Source organism: Orbicella franksi, chromosome 8 (genome assembly GCF_964199315.1).
Source record: "Orbicella franksi chromosome 8, jaOrbFran1.1, whole genome shotgun sequence".
Taxonomy (NCBI): domain Eukaryota; kingdom Metazoa; phylum Cnidaria; class Anthozoa; order Scleractinia; family Merulinidae; genus Orbicella; species Orbicella franksi.
The window spans coordinates 24,253,100-24,276,107 of record NC_138152.1 but is presented as its reverse complement, the minus strand read 5'-3'; the positions used below and the strand labels follow the sequence as shown (position 1 = coordinate 24,276,107).

Sequence of the window (23,008 nt, the reverse complement as noted above, 5' to 3'; positions counted from 1 at the left end):
TGGTACTGACCAAAATCCTGTATCAAGGCGATTAAATTGTGTGATATCAAAATACGAATCAACAAATTTTTAGAAACGGATTCCACTAAAAAAGTTAATGGTAAAAAGCAACGACGCACGGTTTAACATTGCACATGCGTTTATGTGCAATATTGAAGAAAAATTGGAAAACCAAAACAAGATGCCTGTTTTCTATAAGCGCCATGTCGACAACACCCTCAGCAAAATGCCCGATGTTTCATCTGCCTCTGAATTCTTGTTAACACTGAATGAAATCCACCCCTCACTGCATTTTCTACTACATTACCAAAACCATGTTGACGTAAGGTATAAACATTATCTACTGAAGACAATGTTATACCGTGCGTTCTAATTCTCCTCGAATTGGCAGTTCTTCCATTAAGAATGTGAACGTCTTAAAATGGTTTTTGCTCGCCTGCATTATCCCAAAACCCTCGTAGAGAACACCATCAGACATTTTATTGAAATGAAAGTTACTGAGAATGTGTGTTTTAAACAACAAGTATCCGATGAACAAGATTCTCCCATCAGAATTGTCTTACCGTTCAAAGAGTAGAAATCGGCGAATGCGGTAAGACACCAACTCGGTGATCTCAGTCGAAAGATTGATGCCGTTGTCCAGCCTGTTTACACAAGTCGATCAGAAGATCAAAGGGCAATTCAAACCAAAGGAACATAAACCTCCAATTGTGAATCAACAGAAAGTTGTTTATTATTACAAGTGTGGTCTGTGCGATGCAGACCATGTCGGCCTCACGAGTCGACACCTACGTCAATGTGTGGAGGAACATAAGCGATCAACAATCGGCAACCACGTAAAGGATGAGCACGGAAAGGATCCAGAGACCATTGGAAGCAATTTCAGGATTTTGAAAAAATATCAGAGTAAACTCGACTGGTTGATTTTTGAGACGCTTTTTATTCGTAAACTTCAACCAAAATTGAACAAACAGAGTGACTCGATCCGCGCGAAGCTATTTACTTAATTATTTTAGATATATATTCAGACATTCGGTTTAATTTAAGAAGGAGTTCATTTCATATTCATTCCTTGACATTCCTTCAGTTTTTTTTTTTTATTCAGGTAAAAACGGGCTTGTTTGATGCGCTCGCTTCGATGTGCAATTTACCAATACTTTTAGGATGAATGAATAGATTAGTCGTCAAATGTGGTCTGGATGAAATAGAATGGTCGCTTCTTAAATCAAATTGCTGTATTGTTAAGAAAAATGTAGATATATTCTTTAGCTTAATAGCGCTGAACACGGCTACACCGATCTCATTTTGCTATTCATTGTTCAGATCAACTTCTAGCCAGCAAGGCCCTTTACGATCGCTATCAACATGCGTTTGCTGAAGTTCTTCCTTCTGTTTGGTTTTCTCTTGTGTTTGATGGAACCGTGCCTCGTGGAAGCAATACATGGCGTCTTTGGTGAAGGATTACGCCGTGAAATCAGGTTTGTAGGCATTTTATAACTGTTTCCTAAACATAGCTTAGAAGGTTCTTCAATTGGTATAAGGTAATTAGCTCTTCTATGCCTGTCGTTCCGCTTGTATTCTGAAGGTACTGGCAGTCAGGAACAAAAATTGTAAGGAGAGAACCATTTTGCTTTAAACTTAGGAACCTATATAGTCATCCTAATTGCTGCGTCTAATGTTTGTTTTATAATGTGTGTCTTGTTTTATTCGTGTACATTCTAATCCGATGATTACATGTAAAATCTTAATCTTAATTTCGTAGATTTAAAAGAGGAGTTGAAGAGAAAGCTGAGCGCCCCAATACCAGGGAGAAAAGATCGCATTTCTCGATGCTGGAGAAACGTCGACCTCTCATGGGCTGAAAACCAGCAAAGGACTCATTGGGTGGAAAACTAAATCAAGATTTCAAGATATCTTGATTGGTTATGCTTCATTTATCAATTTGATGTTCTTTATTGTATGCGAGAGAAACTGAAAGCGGTATAAGATTATATGGAACAATAGACTAGGTATCATATTTTAATCCATGTTATTTTAAACCCCGAAACATTGGGATTTGAATTAATAAAGGTGTAAAAGCAATGATCACGTTCTCTTTGAATACACCTAATTGAAAGAAACGTTGTAAAGAAAAAAGTATAAACCATGCATGAACGATACGACACAGTGGTTTCCTGGGAAACTTGCAAAATGATACTTATTTGCATCCGCACCGTGTACATGCTTTAAAGCGGTTTACAAGATCAACATGCGGGCTGTATGGCATTATTGTTACCTTGGTTGTGATATTGAAGAAATTGCAGGATTACTCGCTTTTTCTGGAAATGTAAATTTCCCTTTGTTTTCTTACTTAGCAACCATTAGGAACTTAGGAAGACATGAACAGTTTCCATGTTTTTCTAAATCATTGTGATCTGTGACTGTGTCATTTAAATGTCACGAGGAAACAATCTTGAATATTCATGATTATGCTCACCCTTCTTCAGTCTTCCGATAATTCCATGAAGTCGTATCGTTTATGGTATATACTTTTCATCCGACAACGTTTTTCCAATCAGGTATATATAGTGTAAATACTCTCTAAAACGTTTTTTGTCTTCCGTAGCAAATATGTTAATTTCCGTTGTGGTAGCCAGTAATATTCGAACCATGTCACTTATGAAATTGCAACGAAAAGAGATATTTGAAAATAGTAAAATTTATTTTCTTTCTCCTACAGACAACTTGTTAACGTTTTAAAAACGGCGTAGAAAGGACAGATGCGAATTTCATCATAGTAGCACTTCATGATCTGGCGTAATGCTGTTATTCGCTTGAAAAGCCAGCTTACATCAAATGTTGCTCTGGGTACGACTCCAGTGGATAATATTAAATGAACTTCGTATAATTCATAATCAGCATTAAAAACCGTTCAGTTCTGTTCAGAATGCACGACGCATGCAGTCATAATCAACGTTGAAAACTTCTGCTCTTCACAGAATGCATGAGAGATGCAATTATAATCAACATTGAAAACCACTGCTCAGAGTGCATGATGACGCATGCGCTCATAATGAACATTGAAAGCGTCTGTTCATAATGTTTGAATGAGCTTTATTTTCTTCCTCTGTATATGTACGTAGGTATAATAACACTGCGGTCAGAATGAAACCCTGCAATTTTGTTTGCCCCCTTTTTCGCTCTCGTTTACAGAAGTTCCTAGTATTTTTTTGTTAATTTTCAAGCATTTTATACACGGCCGATCTGTCTCGGATACGGAGAGCAACACCATCCCACGTTTTGAAATTGATAGATCAATTGTTTGAATGATTGATATATTTATTTATCGATCGTTTGGAGTGTATGATTGGTTCGCTGCATTTGACGAGGTGATGTCGTTAGGTATAAAGTAGTTGCTAGAATGACTGTCCAGTTGTTTAGGGTTTAACAGTCGGTTTTATAGCCACAAATTGGATTCGCGCAGTGTAAGTAGAACTGCGCGCGCGATTATTTACGATGTTCCAAAAGCTGTGTCCCACACGGTCTTCTATTGCCACAATAATTACAGCTATAAATACTAGATTCCGCTCGTCAGTCTGGCTACCTCGGCCACCTGAGCATATCTAGTACGTAAACAATGTCTGGTTTTCTGTTTGTTCAATATATTTACCTGAACAACGCTCGATTTAGTTCAAGAGTTCAACTCATGTTCACTGACATCGCCTTTAGCCTTTAGGTTAAGCTGCAAACGGACGTGTTTGGTTGGCTCGCTTCGATATCAATCGACCAGTACTTTTAGAATGAATGATGTGACTGATAATGTTGTCATGATGAAATAGAGTTGTATGTACTTAAATCAGATCACTGTATTGTTGTGGCAAATGGGGTATACTTTTTGATTGTCTAGTTTAGTAGCGCTGAAGATGACTACTGACGAACTCAATTTCCTGTTCATCGTGTAGATCAATTTTCCTGTTCATCGAACTGATTTAGAGATTTGCTTACGTACAAAACTAATGTGGGATTACCATATTAACTTCTGAGGTGCCCTCCGTTATAAGCCTGGTGGTTTCTTTTGGAGGTCTCGCCGCTTTTTGAGTATTGTCAATATCTTTTGTTACTAAATGCAAATAAATGATGATGATGATGATGAAATCATCTTCTGACAAGCAAGACCCCACGAACTATAGTGCGCTTTTTGTTAGGAAATTTGCCCCAACAGAATGCGCTACTTAACATCACTTTATTGCACCTGGGTATGCTGTTTATGCTATGTTTATCACAGGCGGCCCAAGCTCTCAATGTTATCCCTTTTTTTTCACTTTTATGCCAACGTTCAGGCTAACGTGACATATGGCATATACTATTACATAACGACTGAATTTGACTAACAGTATATGGAGGTGTTGTGTTACAACGGTTTGAATTTATGAAGGTTTGTATGGGAATTCAAGCTAACATTGAGAGCTTGGGCCGCCTGTGTGTTTATACGCTAGTGGAAACCAGCTTACATCAAATTTTATTTTTGGTTTTAATTTTGTGGATAACAACTTTGTACGAGTCGTTCTGTATTTATATAGGTGCAGAGTCGAGAAACATCTTTGATTATAATGATGCTGGTCAAATTCGAAAATCATCATCTTTTCCTCTTGAGAAATAACACGCCTCGCATATACACCAAAGTTTGCTTCTGTGTTGACTTGTATGGTTGGCCATTCGTTTCAAAATTACGACAGAGTATACGCGGGTTTTTCTGCCGCGTACACTTGTTTACATAAGTTACGTATGGGCTTTAAGCTCATATATACGACCATTTAGATCGCGTATATACGCATTTTTAAAGGGCCACATATTTGCGTAAATTCAAGCACGAGGATATGCGAAATAAATGCCCAAATATACGCGTCCTACAAGGACCCAGATATATGCGTGCTAAAATGCGCGTATATGCGGGTCTCGTAAATTACATTTTATATGCCAGCACGAAATGTGCCTTTTAAAACTCGTGGATACGCGAAGCGTAGAAACGTGTTTCTTGCGGGGACTCCGATATGCAAATGTGTCACTCACTCACTCACTCACTCACTCAGGTGTAGACACTGTTCGTAATTAGTCAGCCCGAACGAGAGCGCCCGAGACCGACGCCATGTTGGAATAGTAACCGAGCCCGACGCCATATTGGAATAGTAACCGTGCAGTCAGCGCGAGCCTCGCTATCGTGTTTGCGCGGTTACTACTCAAAGGATGCATTGTTCCAGCCCGAATTGATGATTTTGTAGCTTTTACACGACCATTAATGTTAGGTATTTCGCTAAATTGAAGTGGAGTTGACTTCGAATGTTCGAATTAGTACTACGGCCAACTTGAGCGCTGAATTTCATGAACATTTGACTCGTCCAGTCGTTCAAAATGACCAGGAGATGAGCACTTGTTTGCTGGAAAGTGACCTACTAATGTGGTAAGCTTGGATGAGAATGTGTCTTACTCGGAGACCTTAATGAACTTATATGAGCGAAACGAACACTTCTCAACGAACGAAACCAGGACAAACACCGACACCATTATATAATATTGTAATTTCATTTTTATAATTAGTAACATCTAAACCTGAGGCCAGCCGAAATATTGTTTTGAATAGACCTTGTGTCAGCCTTGCAGTAGTATTTGACTTATTATCGTTTTACTTTTCAAGTTTGGCTGCTTAGATCTCCTGTGAGATCCAATGTTCAATCAAGCTGGACCTTCGTTCAGAGCTTTGCAGTTTATAGTACTTACGTTTTTCATGTTGAGTAGTCCACGTTCAACCGACATCGAGTTAAGTTTATTCATTTTAATTGACGTATTTTTATCTTTTTTATTCCTTTTGTAACTGAAAAGCCCCTGTGGGGAGTTGCAAATAAAGTATGTATGTATGTATGTATTAAAGTTGTGTTCTCTATACTTTTCTTGTTTATTTTAGTATATTGATCTGAACTCTCAGTGGAATGTGAAATGCACACAAACTTTGAAAAAAAATCCCATGATTTTGATAAGCTTAAATGATTTTCACCCTGTCTTGTGTTTACACTTTTGCTTCCCGATTGAAAAGATAACAAAGGGAAAGAAACACTATGTGAGCTCGTAGGAGCACATGTTTATGGGTGGACAGATGTTTTGGATCAACACTGAAAATGCTTGCAAAAGAGGCTACTTATTTTGATGTATTTTACGTGTAATATATATAGAGACAAGCAGTTCCACATTGGAAAAGAAGTGCTGTCTCATAAGAAACCTTACCTATAGCCTTGAGTGAAATGCACTGAAGAAGGTCTGTAAGCTCGTACAACTTGAATACATGCAAATTTTCCCAGCAGGCAGACATACATCAACATCAAGATCTGGGTGTATTTATGTTGGGCGGGGGGGGGGGGGGGGGGGAGTAGTCTATTAATTTTTTTGGCAGGAGTGTCCTGTGTGACCCAAGAACCCTTAGCCTTTACCACTCCATGTTCAGCTGCAATTTTGCAACGGGCAACGAAATCCAACGAAAAAAGCCCACGCTTTCTGAGATAAGTGCGACCTTGCGTGGTACGAACCCCGCTTGTTTTAACAGTCCTTAAAAATACACCAATAATTACAAGTTCGTCAACATGTTTCATCTCTAGATTACTTAATCCACGAGTTTGACCATCGGTCTCCTTTGATTAAGAGAATGGCTGTTCGTGTATGATAGCAATGAAAATTACTTTAACTAAAAATCGTCAATATGGCGGCAGTGGTAAAATGGCTCGTCTTGGTCTATCTGCTATTTAATGTTTGTTACTGCAGCTCCCCCAGTGACTGAACTTCGAGAAACAGTGATGCGTGTTTTGAATGACTGTTCAAGATTTTATCTTCACGCTGAGCGTAACATGGCAGTGAACTTGATCGTTCGTCGTGAGGTTGCTGCGGATTCTTTTTACCGTTTAGGACAGAGGTGCCCGAGCGAATGTTGAGAGAATTCTCCCTCTTGAATTGCTGGTGAGACAAATTCAATACTTACTACATAGATGGGAAATGTTTGCAGTTCAGTTTTGAACTTGAGTAATCTCAAACTACACAAAGCATAAGCAGTGGAAAACATTTTTATAGAGAGAAATTTATATTTGGGTTACTTTTAAACCTGGGTTAGCGTTAACCGGCTTTCGAACAACTCGGCCCTGATGATTCGAGAAATAAGACTGACGTGGGTTTTCCAATTCTGGTATCAGTATCATGCTGGGTCATTTGCGAAGTAGAAATATCTATGTTCAGCGTCAGCGTGTAACGGAAAGTTTTAATCGAACTTACCCAGCAGGGTCTGATTTGAGGTGGTTCAATACCATCACAAGGCGTGTTGACAGCGTCAGGGGACCTAATTCTCTCTGGCATATTGGTGGACTACACTGCCTTATCAGTTGAAGGTTTGTAATACATGATGGTTTTGACAGGGCTTTAGACTTTTAAAAGTTGTGCAACAAACAATTCTGCTGCGATTGGGCTCGCTCTGTTCTTAGCTGCTGTGCAAAGTTATGGATTGCCCTCTAGAGTGTGTTCAGACGAAGGGGATGAAAATTTAGAGGTAGGAAGAGCTATGCTATGGCACAGGGTATTTAATAGGGGAAGCGAAATTGCTGGGTTGACTGTACACAACCAGTGAATTGATCGTCTCTGGAGAGAAGTCTTTATTGAAGTCGGTCGGTTCTACTACACTCTGTTCTACCAGATGGAAGAAAATGGCATCCTGGAATCGACGAACATAATCGATCTGTTCTGTTTGTATTACATATTTCTTTCCAGAATTAACAACCAGTTAAACCTCCTAGTTGAGGCATGGAATAACCATGCTGTACGCACAACCAATATGGGTGAACGCAGTGATTTTACAAGGTATATGTAATACTGGAAATACTAGCTGTCAGGGACACATTTGATGATAACACCAATGAGATGAATTATCCGGTGAAGACCCAATAGGACTTACACTAAAATCACATTCTGTTTCCTAAAACTCCCCTTGAGGTATTGATATATCATAGGCTGGACGACCCACTCTTCCATTATAGAAGCTGATACAGTTGGCAAAACCCTAATGGGAGTACACTGAGGTGCATGAAACTGCTCTTAATGGAAACATTTCCCATCTAAGTAGTAAATATTGCGTTTGTCTCACCAGCGGTTCTAGAGGCCGTATCCTCTTAGCATTCGCCTTGGTACCTCTGTCCAATGAGTCAACTAAAGGATTAGCCTGTTTAGCTTGGCGGTTTAGCAATTTTTTAAGCAATTTGAGCGCGAGCGCACAGAGCGACAAAGCCGCGAAAACAAGCAGGAACCCCCCAGGCTCCTCGTGGCTACGGTGCATTTGGCGCTTGTTATCGCGGCTTCGCCGCTTTCTTAGTGTGTTCAAATTGCCTAAAAACCGCCAAGCTACGCAGGCCACTAAACAATGTACAGAGTAATCTACAGCAACTTCACGACGATTAACGTTAGGATAAAATCGTGAACAGTCATTCAAAACAGGCATAACTGTTTCTAGAAGTTCAGTCACTGGAGAGTTGCAGTAAAAAACATTAAATAGCAGATAGACCAAGGCAAGCCATATTACCACTGCCGCCAGATTGACGATTCCTAGTTAAAGTAATTTTCGTTGCTATCATACACGAACAGCCATCTTCTTAAAAGGCACATTTCGTGTTGGCATATAAAACGTAATTTACGAGACCTGCATATACGCGCATTTTAGCACGCGTATATATGGGTTCTTGTAGGACGCGTCCATTTGGGCTTTATTTCGCATATCCCCGCGTTTTAATTTACGCAAATATGTGGCCCTTTAAAAATGCGTATATACGCGATCTAAATGGTCGTATATATGAGCTTAAAGCCCATACATAAAGTATGTAAACAATTATACGCGGCAGAAAAACCCGCGTATACCCTGTCGTAATTTTGAAACGAATGGCCAACCATAGACTTGAACACGGGTTTTTTATCTTTTTCGCTTAGAAGTATACATGCTTATAAATTATTTTTCATGTTCATTTGAGCAACAAGGGTGAACAATGAAGTTGCTCTCTTGGATGTCTTACTATAAGATGTATCTACTTTCATTTTCCCCCACTTCAATTTGATGATTGAAATGATATAATGCATTTCGTAGATTGTTTTCGATGCTGCAGAAACGTTTTCCTCCTTTTCAGCCCTACATCACGATTTCAAGAATTTTGATCTGTTTTATGCAAGCTAGAGGTTACAGTCCAGTTAAGAATATCAAGGAGCATGTAGACTAATACCATTATATCTTAAACGATTAGTTCTTGTAAGGAGGTTATTAAAAAAATTTAGAAGTAATATGGATGTTTTGTTTCGCCATGCACCTCTCCGATCCTATGAAATACTTTCTTAAACGATCGTGAAGAGCCAAAGATCACTGGGTCATCAGTGTTGCTAGCAACAGGTATTATTTAATAATTTCTTAACATCATTTGCGGGCGGGGCTCACTGATTACAAAAGCACCGTCTTCAAGCCTGCTGCAGAAATAGTCATCTAGTCTACTGAACCATGGACACAAACACAGGAAAAGATCATCTTGATCAACAAAGCATAACGGGTCACTGGTAGCTTAATTAATATGTAGCTTCCCTTCGCCATGAATTCAGTTGATTCGCTTCTTGTCCTCTGCTTTAAAGCCTATGTAAGGAAGACGTTTCTCCAGCAAAGAAAACAGTGACCTTTTGTCTCTGTTGGTATATTTAGCTTTTCCCACAGCTCTTTTCCCAAATCTATAGGAGAAAAGAAAATATATTATTTTAATCAGTTGCTGTTGTTTATTAGTAACGATGGCTACTTGCACGCGAAGAAATTGGAAACCACGTAAGACAGTAAAAGTTGTGTGACTCCGGGGACAAGCCTTAGTCATACAAAATAGATTGCTCCTTCCATACTTTGTAGTTTGGTTCCAGTGTTACGCCTTCACTATTTAGAGGGTAGCAAAGAGTCGAGGAAGGAGTTGTGATCACAATCCCAATTTTAACATAGATACTTTAATTTAGCTGCTTTTAATAATGTTGTAGTCTCACGTGTCAGGCACTATCTTTTGCCTTCAGCACGAATCACGCATAAACCTTTTGCCAATCTATAGTTGCATCATTCGTTGAGCAGGCGGAAAAAGATTTATAAGTAAACTCAAAGAGGAGAGCCATGTGGCAAAGAAATATATGGCTAAGTACACTGAACTCTTAGAAACATCTGTGAGGAAAGGCTTAAGTTTTTTTCGTCGAGCACTTTTATGACGAGCCTCCGGCTCGGAAGAATGGGAGACCACTCCCTGTGTCACGAATTTGAATAAATTTTTACTGCTAGTGTATATTATTACTATTACTATTCAAAAGCCTACAAACCTTCTGTGGCTTAAACCTCTTTTAGAGCTTGGTGGACTCAGTGCCTCCACGAAGCAGGGTAATTTCATCAAACACAGAAGCAAAGCAAAAACAAAGAAGAACTTGAACCAATGCATGGCGATACTAATCGTTGCTAGTCTTGCTTGCTAGAAGTCGGTCTGAAAATAAGATATTGATTTCGTTTTAGGAGTAGTTAAGCCAGTAAATTCAGGTTAACAAATGGAAAAAAATCGTGATATACTAACTGTGAGCGATTTCGACCGATTCTAACACGATAAAACCACTTTAAATACTCTACAAGATAAATAAGCAACTGAACAGTAAGATGGAATACGTAACTACTGCTTCTTAATAAACTGCTTTACGTCAAACCAATCATATAATCTGCCGATAAAATTACTGAGTGAGCGCTTCAGTGACCACATCACTGCTACATACATACATACATACATACATAAAATAAATGGCACGCAATGCTCTAGGGGCGATGACGCTTAAAAGTCGGTTAGTAAAAGAGTGGGGTTTTCCAAAGTCTTAAAGATTGGCTTCCCAGGGATTTGCACAACAATAAAATAATAATAATAATAATAATAATAATAATAAAAAACGTACGAATGTTTCGCATAAACAAGAGCTGAAATTGGTACAACATGTACGTGTACTAAGGAATATCGGTCCTTTGCACAACCCAGTCACATGGTACAAAATCAGCCATGCTGGGACGTAAGTCACGCTACAGTGGCACCGATCCAAAACAAAGCAATTCAGAAATGCAAAAACAAAGCAATGAGAAAGCATGTGACAACAGGGCAGCAACGAAAAGTCGTTACAGTAACTGTCCTCCGATCTATTCCCTCGTTTTATGCAATTGAGTCAAAACTCTTGAATAACACCAAAAGAAGAATTGTGTCTTTTCGTCCAGTTGTAAACTGTTTATTAGTTGCGTTCGCTCTCGAGAGTCTTAAGCACAATGGTTTCTTGGTTTCCAACCGTAACAGTAGAAGAAATTTTAGCAGTCACCCAAAGAAGAAACTACAAAATTGGGCTTGGCGGTATTGACAAATTACATAATGTTTTATTTATTATATTTAGCCATGAGGTTACAGCGACAACCGACACAGAACTATTTTGTTTACAATTGCAATTTACTAAGACGTCGAAAAGGCAACACAAGTGTTGTTTAGAGACAAACGAAATTAAAACAATTGACGTCAGTTTTTCATGCCTCATGGATACACGGAAGACCCCAAGTGATGATTCCCAGTTGCCGAAATTTGCGTTTTAGTTTCTCGTCCCGGGAAAATTGTTAAAATGAATAGAACTAAACATTTTGAATAGACTAACATTTCGACCAGCGACAGAATAAAAGGTCTCCCAAATGCAACCTCGTGTAAAAATAGTTAAAGGATAATAAGCTCACAGTTTTCCTCGAGCTTCGCTCTCGGAAAAAAGTTCGCTTCTCAGTTCAGAACAAACAACTTGACTTTTTAATTAAGTTAATGCGAATAACCCAGTCTCTCATATTTTTCCTCTCTCGTGCTTTCTTTATTGGTCTTGTAAATGACATATCGGCCGATATGTCGATCGAGGTACTGTAAAACTTATCCGACAAAGGTTGATAGTTCACTGACATGCGACCGATAGTTGACCGATAACCGACCGACACTATGGCGATCGATACTAGCGGTCGACACTCAGATGACAATTGAGCGTTATATAGGTGGTATGTCGACCGAGTATCGGTCTAGTATCGATCGAGACATTGACCGATATCTCGATCGATGTGTCGACCGATGTGTTGATGTGTCGATGTGTCGATCGAGGCCCCCGATAAGATACATGATCCGACCTTACTACTCCTTTTAAAGATATTTCGCCAAAGCAAACTAACTAGTGCTTTCAAACGTTTAGAAAACGCGACGACAGTTTCTACAAGAAAATGTCGCTTACCGCAATTTGGTATTTTACTTCAGTGGGAATCTTCTGGGCTTTCTGCCGTCTTGTTTGGGTACTTTATCTCAGTCCTTCATCAGTACATATATGTACTAAAACAGTTATTCCCTTCAGTGTATGTGGCTAGTAGTGGACTGTCTATCGACAACTCTCTATCACATGATTTTCTTCTTATATGCCTCATATATTTTTTTACTGTTTCGTCTTTCCACTTTAAGAAAACAAGACCTTGAAAGCTCGTGAATTTGTACGAGCGTACGTACGGACAGCCATATGACAACCACGATTTTTTTAGCTCCATTAATAACTCAATTTTCCTAGCTTAGGGGTTCCACTAGGGCACTGATAATCATAACATAATATGTAGATTTAGCCAGTCCTAAAAGCAGAGCTCCAAAGTTAAGCCTGGTTCTCATATGCTGCCGACCTACCTGCGAAGTAGTCGCCGGTTGCAAGTGACAGCGTTCGGCGATCTGTTCCAGTGGATCCCCGGCGCATCTGCGATGGATCGCCGACGTACTCAAATTGGCGTGAAATGCAAATCAAATTGGCGCAATTTTCAACCACTCCACCTGCAAAGTATGGAATTGTGGGAAAATTCGAGTTTTTACGTCATACGTCGCGTCCGCAGATGGTCCAGATGATGTTCACATAAAATATATTCATCACCGACAACCGCCGGGTTGCCTGCGGGGTTGAACTCATCTCAACTTCGCAGGCAGGCCGGCGGTCAATGCCTGGGACAGATTATGATTTGGCAATAAATTTTCACATATGCCGCAACGGTGTCCCAGGCCGTGCCAGGTATGTCGGCGACATATCAGAACCAGACTTTATTTATTTGGATGTTGTTGGTAATAATACCCACCAGGGACAGAATAACACCTCTCAACTGTTCTTACACAATTAATCTCTCTGCCTATCTGACTGCACAGTTTATTTTATTACCAGATAATTTCATGATCTTCCTTCGCAAAGCCCGGTCTTCACTAGCGACGAAAGCATAAGCATAAGCGAAAGACATATAGCCAATCAGCGAGAACCTAATGCTTAAGGCAACCATGTGCCCACTGAACATAAGCAAAAGCATAAGCATAAGAAAAACACTTATGCTTAAATCACAGCGCGTAAGCTTCTTAAGCTTATGTTTACGCTTATGCTTGCTGCACAGGTGAGGAGCGAGCTTAAACGTGCACTCAGCTCAGAATGCATGGCTGAATTTTCTTGACTTCCATTCAGCAATTTCATCAGTGGAGTATATGCTTGGTTTTCACACAAACGGATGACGTAAGGCCGTTGATTATAAAGCAGTAGCTATTCGATCCTGTTGTTCAGTTTTTTGTAAGACATTCAAACTGGTTTGATAGCCTGAAATTGGATTCGCTCGCAGTAAGTATATTTCAAGTGCTTTTCCTAATGGAGTCCATACGGGACCATTAAAAAATCTAGGTACTGGTAGGCATCTAAACACTGACACGTTTGGCGGGGTGGCTTGCATTTCAAGATCCTGGCAAGTTCTCTCAAGCTAATAACATTTAGTAATGAAACGGAGATGCAATAAACGTGTTCTTTAAGTCAGTTTGTGGACTTAGACCACGACTATAACGAACTCGACACATCTTATTTCAGATCACCTTCAAGCAAGCGGGACCATTTACAACTGTTATCGTCATGCGCGTGAGTAAGTCCTTCCTTGCGTTTGTTCTACGTTTGTATTTAATGGAGCCATGTTTGGTGGTAGCACAAGGCGGTGGTGGCAAAAGGTTTGCAGTCATTTCATTTCTTTATTCTCATATATTTGCCGAAGGGTATTTGGATATTGTATTTCCTAGTTAGCTCGAGCTCCCTTCCCTGGACTCTGCCATCTGTCTTCACTCCGCCCCCTCAACGAGTGATGCAAATGGAGGAGACGTAGTCAACAGGACTAAAATATATTGCAATAATGTTGCCTTCGGTTTTATGCAGTAATGAAGTAATACGGTCGTAAAGTCTTATGTCTTTGTTAAGTATTTTTTCTAGCTTCTTTGCTTCTAGTGACCATCACTATTACATGCAATTAGTTTCTCCTCTGATTATACATTAAGAGTGATTTTTTTATTCAAAACTCTTTGAGTCTGATCGATTCTGCAATATCTACTCCAATGATCACTGAAGATTATTATATTCATTCACTAGATTGAAGAGAAAAGTTGAAAAGGACTCAGATCAGCTTAAATAAAAAAGCACAATCCTTCATCCCACGGCAGACTTGTCATTCCAGACTTTAATCAGCACAGTTCCACCATAGAGGTCGAGTAACTTGTCCCACCTCCAAGAAAAAGGAAGAAACGCAAAACTGAAGAGTGGATAAGAAGGGTAGCTACTAAGGAAGTAGTCATATCAGTACCACCACTACAGGCTAACAGGCTGTCAGCAGACTGGTGATCTCTTTTGCGTAAGTTGAATGCCAAGTTTAATTAAGCTTAATTGAAGATGATATGGTGGCGCATGTGTCTTACCGAAACAGTAATTAAGGTCGTTTTATATTGCGATTAGCGCGAGTTTTAATTCTCAAAGGATGTTATGAAAAATGAACGTGCAAAAAATAACTGATTATCTGTTGGCAATTAATGCAAAAACTTCAACGGTAGATCCACGTCATTTAATATCATTTTAGAGGTTACAGTTCAGCAAAAGAAATCCTATATTTGCTGTTCAGCTGGTGCTTATTTCTTTTAAGGGTCTCAGAGTTACTGATTAACACCGCATCCATCTTGTATGAACTATTTGTCATAGAGCTGTCTAGTCTATTTTTAATATAATTAATACGAGAAAAAAACTTGATTGATGAAGCATAACTGGTCGCCGGTAGCTCAATGCAGCTTTCCACAGACATGGACTCAGTTGAATCGCTTTTTGTCCTCTTCTTTAAAGCTTCGGTGAGGAAGACGTTTCTTCCACATTGGAAACAGTTACCTTTTGTCCCGAATATTTGGATCTTTAGCTTTCTCCCCAACTCCTCTCTTGGATCTAGGGAAAAAGTCGACAATTTTCATGTTCTTCACTGATAATATTAGGGAGTTTAAGCAAACCACGACGACGACAGCAATGAGAACATCACCAAGCAAAAGGTTTAATGAGCCAAACAATAGCCGTGTACGTGCGTTATAAATCTTAGTGCATTTCTTTGCCGTCCTCTGCAAACAAGGACGTGAAATGACCAAATTTTGCGTTGTCTACTGAACGTGGACAACGACGGCTAATTTTCGTATTTTCATTTGGAACTGAACGCCGTCGTTGCATATTTAGCTTAAGCAGGTTTTCAGAGGCATTGGCGTACCGAACAGATCAAGACAATCGCGACTCAGGGAGTTTCGCTTGTAAAATATAAATTCATTTTTTATTAGCCGTCGTCCTCGGCGTAGTCGCCGTCGTTGTTTAAGCTCCCTAATGATGGCTACGTACAACCGAAGCGAAGGAATAACAACCATTCATGACACAACACATTTAGGGATAAGCCCCTGTCATACAAACGGACGGTACTTTTCAAATACTTTGAAGCGTGTTGCCGCCCATACGCTTGCATTAATTGTGTTTCGGGTTAAGCGGGCAGAACGAGATGAATAGGAGAGTGTATAGAGTAGAGCCCCGCTCCATGAAGTCATCACCTGATCGTGGTGGAGTGGTTTGCGTGCCCCAGTGACCCCTAGAGCTATGTCGGCGGGTGCCATGTGCACCTGGTAGGGTCACCCATGCCGAACAGGTCAAAGGGTAGGGGTCAGACGAAGAGGCTCCCTGGTCCTCCAGGTTGGGGGTTGGGCTGCGGGCTGATAACCCGCTCCTGTAAAAAACATATTATTACCGAAACCAGAAGCAGAATAATTTCAAATGATCTGGGCGACGTCGTGGTCACTCCTCACACCATGAGAGGATCGATGACGCATGGGGGTGAAAGCCAAACGGAGGCCCTTGGGCAGATGAGATCACCAGTCCACCCAAAGAACGTCATGAAGATAGGAAACTGGAACGTGAGAACGCTATACCAGAGTGGAAACATAGCACAGGCATCAATAGAGATGAAGAAGAGAGGTATTGAAATCATGGGAATTAGTGAGACACATTGGACAGGACAAGGAAAAGCAGTACTGGAGGGGGGAGACACTATCATATACTCTGGCAGAGAAGATGACAACCACAGAGGCGGAGTAGGACTACTGATGACCAGATTCACAGCAAGATCACTCATAGATTGGACACCAATAAGCGAAAGGATAATTACAGCCAGGTTCTATTCCAAGCATGTTAAGATGACGATTGTACATGTATATGCACCAATAGAGGATGCAGAAGAGTCTGTAAAGGACGAATTCTACGAGAGACTACAGGATGTGTTGAATAACAAAAAAGAACATGATATGCTGGTAATCACAGGTGATATGAACGCAAAGGTCGGTGAAGACAACCGAGGTTATGAGAGAATCATGGGTAGACAAGGCATTGGGAGAATGAACGACAATGGAGAAAGACTTTGCGAATTTTGTGATATGAATGAACTGATAATAACAGGAACGTGGTTTCCACATAGAGATATTCACAAAGCCACCTGGGTATCGCCGGATGGAAAAACGAGAAATCAAATAGACCATGTGCTGATAAACAAGAAGTTTCGTAACTCAGTAATTGACACCAGAGTCTATAGATCAGCAGACATTGGAAGCGATCACCATCTTGTATGCATGAAAGTGAAGCTAAGACTAAGAAAACAACAACCCAAAGAACAGGGAAGTATAAGGGCAAGGTATGACACCAACAAGTTGAAAGAAAAGAACGTTTTGGAAACCTTTATGATCACTTTGCAGAATAGATATCAGGCATTGGAAGAGGAGTCACCGGATGGAGAGGAGGAGGACGAGATAGAAAAGGAGTTTCATATAATGGAAGAAGCATACACGAAAACAGCAGATGAAGTATTAGGCCGTCCTAGGAAGAAAAGAAAGCCATGGATAACAGAAGAATCATGGGCGCTTATTGACCAAAGAAAAGAGATAAACAAGAAGATTCTAAGTACTCGTTCAGAGAGGATCAAGAAACGACTAAGAACAGAATACAAGGAAAAGAGTAAAGAAGTTATGAAGAGCATAAGGAGTGATAAAAGGAAGTGGATGGATGGCATCGCAAGTGAGGCAGAGGATGCTGCAAGAAAACAAAAAATGAGAAAATTATACGGATTGACGAAAGTGCTATGCAATGAAAGACCTAAGAGCAGCACAGCCATCCTTGATAAGAGCGGTAATCTCGTGAGTGGAAAGAAAGAAATGCAGGCAAGATGGACAGAGCATTTTAGAGAAGTACTGAACAGAGAAGAACCAACAGATCCTATATCAATGGAAGATGAATGTGAGTTCGAGCTAGGCGAATTGATTGAAGAAATCGCGATCACTGAACCAACAATTGGCGAGATAAAAGTAGCAATTGAGCGTTTAAAGAATGGGAAATCTCCAGACGTCGACTCCATCACGGCTGAATTGTTAAAGGCGCACAAGGAGTTCTCGGCAACGAAAGTGCATCAGCTACTGGAGAAAGTATGGAAACATGAAAAGATCCCGGACAAATGGAAAAGAGGGTTGATCATCAAATTGCCAAAGAAGGGAAACCTCAAAGAATGTAAGAACTGGAGGGGAATTACTCTACTTTCAGTAGTCGGCAAAATACTTGGACGGATTGTGATTGATCGAATACAGAATGGAGTTGATATCAGACTGAGGAACGAGCAAGCAGGGTATAGAAAAGGCAGGGGAACAACAGAACAGATTTTCATATTAAGGAACATCATTGAACAAGCAAACGAGTGGCAGGCAAGCTTATATATTAACTTCATAGACTTTGAAAAAGCATTTGATTCCATCCACCGTGAAAGTCTATGGTTAATTATGCGGAAATATGGAATCCCGAACAAGATAGTAAGGATGGTAAAAGTGTTCTATGAAGACTTCAATTGTGCTGTAGAAGATCAGGCAGAAGCATGTGAGTGGTTCAGCATCAAAACAGGCGTCAAGCAAGGATGCAATATGTCTGGATTTCTATTCTTGATAGCTATGGATTGGATTATGAGAAGGACTGTAGGAAAAGGAGAAAACGGAATCAGGTGGAACTTTACATCTAAACTCGATGATCTAGATTTTGCAGATGATGTGGCGCTTTTGTCTTCTACTAAACAGCATATACAGAACAAGACTACTAAAATGAATGAGGAAGCAAGACGGGTCGGGCTGAAAATCAACAAAGGAAAGACAAAGGTGATGAGGATCAACGGGAAGAGTCAGGAGAAGGTTGCAGTAGATGGGCAAGATATCGGCGAAATTGAGGAGTTTAATTATCTGGGGGTTACCATTTGTAAGGAGGGAGGAGGAATGAAAGATCTGAAAAACAGGCTGTCCAAGGCGAGAGGCACATTTGCCAGACTCAAAAGAATACGGAACTCAAGGAACATCATGAAGAGGACCAAGCTTAGACTGTTTAAAACCTTAGTTGTACCGGTGCTACTGTATGGATGTGAGACATGGAAGATGAACATGGGAGATAACCAACGAATAGATGTGTTTCACAACAAATGCCTCAGGAGGATTCTCAAAATAAAATGGCAAGATCACGTTACCACTAGAGAGCTCCTTGAGAAGGCAGAGACGAAGTTCCTTAGTGAAGAGGTTAAGAGGAGAAGATGGAAGATGATAGGGCATGTCCTACGACAAAACAGAAACAACCATACCAACATAGCCCTATCATGGACACCTGAAGGAAAAAGGAAGAGAGGAAGGCCTAAGACCACCTGGCGAAGAACAGTTGAGAGAGAGAGGAACAGCGCAGGATGGCGTACATGGGATGAGGCAAGAGCTGCTGCAGCCAACAGAGAAAATTGGAGGCATTCTGTGGAGGCCTTATGTGCCACGAGGCACAAAGAAGCTAAGTGAAGTGATAGAGTAGAGCCATGCGGCAAAGACCTAATACAATGCCTATATTGAACCCTTCGGTATATCTATGAGAAATAGCAAGGAATTAAATGGCTTCAAACCTCATGCGACCTCCATAGCCACCACCGGGACCGACACCATCACACGAGTCCATCAAACACGTAAGCAAAGCAAACACAAAGAGGAACTTGAAACAATGCATGGCGATAACAGTCGTTACTTGTCTTGCTTGCTAGAAGTTGATCTGAAATAAGATGTAGATTTCGTTTTAGAAGCACCTTAGCTAAAACATTAAACAGACATAAAATGGATATACTAACTGCGAACGATTCCGCACGAAATGGTGACTGTAAAGCCACTATATTTGCTCTAACAGATACGCTAGCAACCAAACAACAGGAGGGACTATTCATGTCTGCTGCATTTTAATTAATAAATATCCTTAGGTCAACAGCTACTGGGAAAACACCAATCACATACTCTCCCACTGATATTGCTGAGTGAGCGCATCATTAACCCCACCGCAGCTTCAAACATATGAAATGAAAGTGCGCAAAGGTTGTTCATTCATTCTTCGCTGATTATTTGCCCATAGACAATTAAAATATTTTGCAGTTAGACTCCCAGTGAGATTAACAATAGTAACTGAAATGAGTGCAATGCAATTTGATCTGAAATCATGCGTGTGATCTCAAAATCGAACGAGCACTTAACAGATGTTCGATTTGCGTGATTTCAGTAGAAAACTACAACACACAAAGTCCAATTGCCACTTTATGACATCTATTTTGCTATCACTAAAAAAGTTAACGTTAAAAAGCAACGACGTTTCGACCGCTTGACGGTCATTTTCAAGTTGAAAAATAAAATTTTTGCATGCGCCCAAATATATACAATCGATTATAAGAATGCTAATGAGACACTGACTAAAACTCTAAAATATTTACATAGAAACAATACAAGAAAATTGGGGCATGAGTAATAAAAACGTTAAGGCGATAGAAACGATTTAATATATATAAATATATAAATATATAAATATATATATATATATATCATGTTTCAGGTAAATATAAATAACCAGAAAAGCGGGCAATGTTTACTTGCAAGCTATGCTTTGGTAACCAAGTGGTTATACTGCCGGGTGGAAACGGTTTATCGCTGGTGTAGACGATATAGGTTCTTTTGAACGAAGAATTTAAAATATCGCACAGAGTTCCTTATACTTACAGTACAGTGAGCGAATCCAATTTACGGCTGAAAAACACAACTTCAATGCTCTACACACAACTTAACCACAAAACAGATTAGAAACTGCTTTATATTCAACGGCCTCGAGTTGTCCGTTAAAGCGAACCAATCATAGAGTCCTCCGACGTAATTGCGTGACAAGCATTCTGACCTCGACGCCACAGTTACAGATATCTATCTGCTGGCCAATCTCAAATAATCATGAACTTATCCTATCTAAGCGCGACTCAGGAAATAACACGTCTCCCATATCTACCATCGTTTGATTCTTCCTTTGAATCGCGTACTTATTTAACAATTATTCGCCAAAGGCGAAGTGAACTGGTGAATATTCACCTCGATTTCGCCTCGGGAAACATCAGGACTCTCGGGAAAACAAAACTAACTGTTTCGCTCGGGACCATACATCAAGGTGGCCGAACCTGTGTTTCAATCTCCTTTTTCTCTAAAACCCTTGATCCTTTGGTCGCCAAAAATGGCAACACGCAAGTTAACAACACAAACTTCGGATTTTTCATAGCTAGGCTGACGTGTGTGCCGTTGCCATGGCAACATGAATAAATATAAACAGGCCTTTAAAATCGGTTTTGTTTGTTTGCAGAAAATCTAGTCGTTAGATTTTCTTTTTCATTTACATGCAACAAGATTGTAACAATGCTCAGAAGTTAACACCATTTTAACAATAGTTTAACAGAAGGATATTTAATTATCATTTGTAGAAGTTTAACTGGAATATCTAGAATCGCCCCTGTCAATTTTCAATTTTTTTTCCATATTCCAATTACTTGTTTTCTAAAGTATTTTCGTGCGAAATTTCGTAAAATTCTAACGGGTGGTTCTCGAGAAATATGCGTATTTCCAAGAGAGCTATTCCGTATTCAATCGCAATTTTTTGCCTTACTAAAATGCGCTGCATTTAACTGAGTTCTTTTGGTAAAAAAGAAAAATCTGAAAATTGCTGGGTTCTTTGCATCGTTACCTTTTCTAACATACATTTTTGACAAAAAGAGTAAAGCCATAAATACACTGTGTTCAATTATGAAGAAAAAAAAGTACAGATGGCGAGGGCATTGCCCAAGTAAAATGATCGCTGTATTGACGCCATGGTTGCTTTGTGTAATCCTTGTGCGCGCCCTGAATGGCATTAGCAAGAGCGCGCGCGGAAATTGTGTTCGGCCACCTTAAGTGTATATTAATGTTCACTGAGCCTGAGGCGAATAATTGTTTCAGTATAATTTTCAGAGGTGAATATAAAGGACTACAAATTAACGGACTAAAGCATAAAAACACAGACGTAACTGTTCGTGTGCATACGCGTATGCAGCCGTAGTTTTAATAATAAGCTTAGATGTACATCGATTGTCAATCAGTTTACTCATCGAGTTCGGCAATAAAACAAACGAGCAAAATATTATGCCGGCGAAGCGAAACGTATCGCAGAGCAGAGGGATGAGAGCTAGAACTAGCTAGCAAATAAAATATGTATAAGAAAGAAACCTCGGTAGTTATGGGAGAAAAAAAAACTACATAAAATAACAGCAAATCTTCTGTGGCGGCCGAGGCATTGTGCCGCTACGAAACACGGCTCCATTAAACACACACAAGCAACGAAAACACAAAGAAGAACTTGAACCAACGCATGGCGATCACAATCTTAAATGGTCTTGCTTGCTAGAAGCTGCTCTGAAATAAGACATGCTAAGTTCGTTATAGTTGCGGTTAAGGCCTCTAATCTGACTAAAGAAATATAGATTTGCTGCAACTCCGTTCATTAACTTATCAGTATCTCAAGCTGCAAGTCACCACGCCAAACGTGTTAGTTTCCAGATGGTTACTAATAAGTAAGTTTATCGATAGCCACGGAAGGGACCCATCTGGGCTTACTTAGGAAAAGCGTTCGAAGTATACTTACTGCGAGCAAATCTTCGAATTTCTGGCTATCAAAGCAGTTTGAATAACGCTAAAAGAAGAAAAATTAAAAGAATGATCCAAAAGAGAATTAAAACAGAACCAGAAGCAAATGGTTTGAAGTATATTTCCATCACCATGGATTTATTCTAATCGAATTGTGTCGTCTTCTATTTAGCCAGCGGGTAACCTAGGGAGTGATGAACCTTTTGCAGCATCGAAACCAGCTTTCGCTTAATCTTGGTGATGTCCTAACCAGGCCTCTTTCTTTGCAACTTCTAGCTCTCTTGCATCTGGGGAATAAATACAATCTTTTTCCGTGAATCAAGACAGGAAAACAGGCATTGCATGATCAGACGCCGAGCTATGTTCATTGTTAAGAAAGAGACTTGAACATTGCTTGCTTCCCACTGAACCAAAAACTCTGAAGGGACAAATCGTAATGGGATTTCGTGGGAAAGGTTCCAGAAAATCCGAAAGTTTTTGAATTTCCCGAGAATCGAACCATTCAACCAAAAATTCCAGAAAGACCACAATGAATAGCAATGAAACGGAAATTTCCATGCATTATT

The 23,008-nt window shown here is 39.9% G+C and overlaps 2 long non-coding RNA genes and 1 pseudogene across 5 annotated transcripts; 2 read left to right on the top strand and 1 right to left on the bottom strand.

The window, feature by feature from the left end:
* Nucleotides 1–1,041, top strand: LOC145494278 (uncharacterized; annotated as a pseudogene).
* Nucleotides 1,042–1,158: 117 nt separating this feature from the next.
* On the top strand, nucleotides 1,159–2,761 carry LOC145495588 (uncharacterized). Its single transcript, XR_014050452.1, has 2 exons — nucleotides 1,159–1,478; nucleotides 1,763–2,761. It is a non-coding gene; the product is annotated as an uncharacterized LOC145495588 (long non-coding RNA).
* A 618-nt stretch (nucleotides 2,762–3,379) lies between these two features.
* LOC145494980 (uncharacterized) lies at nucleotides 3,380–21,268 on the bottom strand. Of its 4 annotated transcripts, none has more exons than XR_014050353.1 (5): nucleotides 20,508–21,268; nucleotides 19,379–19,521; nucleotides 15,286–15,339; nucleotides 8,951–9,759; nucleotides 3,380–4,678 (listed from the first exon to the last, which is right to left on the bottom strand). It is a non-coding gene; the product is annotated as an uncharacterized LOC145494980 (long non-coding RNA). The 4 variants fall into 4 exon arrangements; XR_014050352.1 differs by lacking the exon at nucleotides 20,508–21,268 and adding an exon at nucleotides 19,598–19,817; XR_014050355.1 differs by lacking the exons at nucleotides 3,380–4,678; nucleotides 8,951–9,759; nucleotides 20,508–21,268 and adding exons at nucleotides 12,632–14,638; nucleotides 19,598–19,815.
* Between the last annotated feature and the right edge of the window lie 1,740 nt (nucleotides 21,269–23,008).